Raw genomic sequence first — 2,945 nt, 5'->3', positions numbered from 1 at the left:
TGGTGTCATTTAAATTTAAAACAACATACATAATGATCACAATAAGGTAGAAAATAGAGGGAAAGTGAAAAAGATATACGTTTGAAAAAAGTAAGTGATTTGTCATTAATGGCTTTGTTTTTAGAGCCTTCGAATAGAGATTTTGTATCTTTTGACAACAATTTTGTGAAATATAGAATAGAATAAAAGATCAGGCTTCACTACTTTGGGCCGCAAATTTAATGAGTTTACTCGCCGAAAGCACTTAAATATAGCAGTGTCGGCCTTGTGATCAAGATATTTAGCCGTTCTCTACCACAATAGGACCGTCAAAACCCAAAATAGAGGAGACAAGAGTGCCATACTTTTGTATAGGTGTCGAATGACTATTGGACTATTCCTTAATCTTTATATTAACAAAAGCCCTTTTCTAGCCATTTTTGACACTAATGAAGCCATTTTTGACACTAATGAAATAACATATATATTTATATGCTGTCATGCTTGCCTTAATATTCTTTTTTTGGGTTACAATGGGCGTAGTCAACCACTAGCTTTGCATTTTGTATCGCTTCAAAATTTTGAGTTGATCTAGCCAAGCCCAAAATAATGCTAGTCATTTAATACAAATAAAGGGCATGACAAAAAATAAAGGGCAGATTGCTAACATCTCCCCTAAGACCTAGAGTGCCCATGAAAGAGAGCTACAGCTCGTCTTTTGGGTCGTCTTGGACGGGTGATGATGCCTCAGGTACTGCAATGGCGTCCTTGACGATGTTGGCGTCAATGAAAGCCAAGATGGCGTCCTTGGTGGGCGCTCCCTCGAACTTGACCACGTCGCCGGAGGCAGCAACGCGCAGATACATGGTGGGATAGCCCTCGACTTCAAAGCGCTTGTCCACAACGTCGTTTGCTGTGTCGTCCAGCTTGGCGATGACCACGTCCGGGTGTGTGACCTGCATCTCCTCTGCAAGCTCCTCCAAGATGGGGGCCAGACGCTTGCAGTGCCCACACCACGGCGCGTAAAACTCCAGCAGCACGTTCTTCTCTGCCTGCAGCACCATCGCTTCCATGGTGTCTCTCACCACCACCTTCACCGGCCGTTCGTTGCTCTCTGGGACAGGCTCCGACTTCACGAACTCTGCCACCTCTCCCTGAAAGTATCCCTGCAGCCATGCCGCCATGGAAGCTTCATCCGCCTGCTCCAACATGTACTTCGTCTTCTCATCGCTGTCCCGGAAAATGACGACTGCCGGGATCTTCTCCTTCCGGACCCCAAAGTAATCCATGGCTCCTTCGCCTTCTACAGTGTCGGCTATGATGAACCTCAGCCCCTTGCCTTGGTTCTCCTTTGCCAGTTGCTGGTAGGCCTCCTTCATTCCCTCCAGCTTATCCTCCTGAGAGGCGTCTGCAAAAAGGAAAACCTGGGCGTCCTGAGGGTAGTCCGACAAGATCTTGGTGATGTACTCGATCTGCACAGGGTCCTTGTAATTGAGCCAGACGACGTGTGGAATACTGACGCTCTCGAGGAGCTTCTTCATGGCATCGGCCTGGCCGAGCAGCAGCTCGTCGACGCTATTTTGAAAAACGTGGATGCCCTCGTCGAAGTTCTTGTAAACGCGGACGGACGGTTTGCTGTTTTCGATATTGGCGATGCAGGCGGGGATGGCAGGCAGAAAGCCAGCATCGACAGTGTACTTGAACTCATAGTCGGATTGGAGCTCTGCGGCGATGGAGATGAAGCTTTGAACGAGCTCATCAGAAGAGTCAAGGCCGGGGAAGACGCCCACAACAAGGAAATCGGCGTCTTTCACAACCTTGGCGCCCTCTTCGGAGGCGGTTATTTGAGGGCAAGGGGGTTTGGCCTGCTTCTTGAGGTAGGAAACGATGCCATCGGCGAGGAGGGGCCCCTTGTAGGGGCGCTCTGTGGAGCCTTGGTTGAGGAAGATGGAGAGATGGGGGATGCTCTGCAAGTTGTGTTGCAGGGCGAGGTCGCGGTTGGCATGGACGTCGATCTTGGCGAGGACGATGGGGGACTGGTGAGAGCGAAGGAGGGCGGCGGCTTTCTCGTATTCGGGGGCAAACTGTATGCAGTGGGCGCACCAGGGCGAATAGAACTCCACCACAATGAAGGCGTGCTGGGCTACCACCTCTGTGAAATTGGAGGCATCCAGCACAATCACGTAATTATCCGCTGCACTGCCTTCGTCCACAATATTGGGCTTGTCGACGACCTCGGCCTGAACTGCCCTAATTGGCAGCCGGTTGCATGAGAACGCCATCACTACGCAGAGCGCCAATGTAAGGAGCAACCCATTTTGTACCCGGCGGCCCATTCTTCTAATTTCTAATAAATAATTCCTCCTGAACTCGATCTTCCTCCGCCTGTGACTCTTACGTATTGACACGTACGTAGTGTCAAACTTAAAAGTCGGCAAGACCGCCATTCTCGTATTCACGTGAAGTGATCATTTTTCTAAACAAATAGAAACTAGTCTTGCTTGGTTGGCCTTTTCATAGTAGTTATCGTGTGGATTGGTGCGAATGTGTGAGTAGTGGTCACTGTAATTAACGCGTAAGTGGGTACTAAGGGTAATGTCTTCACTTAAGTTTGTGTGGAAAAATAATTGCCTTTGAGGAGCTACGAAAAAAACAAAATATGAGTTAAAACTTTTCGCACTGCCAAAAATTGTTAACAATATTAAGAACATAGGATATGTGGGTGCTATACGGAAGTATGGTGAAGAGTCGACACAGTGTTTCTTTATAAGAAACGGAATCCATGTCTTGCTGCCCTTTAGTCCATTTCCTAGTACTTAGTCATGTGTTATTCAAGAACAAGATAGCGAAATTGAATTTCTCTCTAGCAATTTGATGTTTAAGACCACTCCATGGCCATGTGAATTTCTCTCTCATAATTTCGTATTGTGGACCTCGCCACAACCATGTTAGACATATCTTGCAAT

General features: G+C 47.6%; 1 pseudogene; it reads right to left on the bottom strand.

Moving 5' to 3' along the window:
• Positions 1–216: 216 nt before the first annotated feature.
• On the bottom strand, positions 217–2,282 carry LOC147458344 (protein disulfide-isomerase pseudogene; annotated as a pseudogene).
• Positions 2,283–2,945: the final 663 nt, after the last annotated feature.

Source organism: Adiantum capillus-veneris, chromosome 5 (genome assembly GCF_014529385.1).
Source record: "Adiantum capillus-veneris isolate H3 chromosome 5, ASM1452938v2, whole genome shotgun sequence".
Lineage (NCBI taxonomy): Eukaryota > Viridiplantae > Streptophyta > Polypodiopsida > Polypodiales > Pteridaceae > Adiantum > Adiantum capillus-veneris.
Note: the sequence above shows the minus strand (reverse complement) of the source record. Positions and strands in the feature narration are given on the sequence as shown.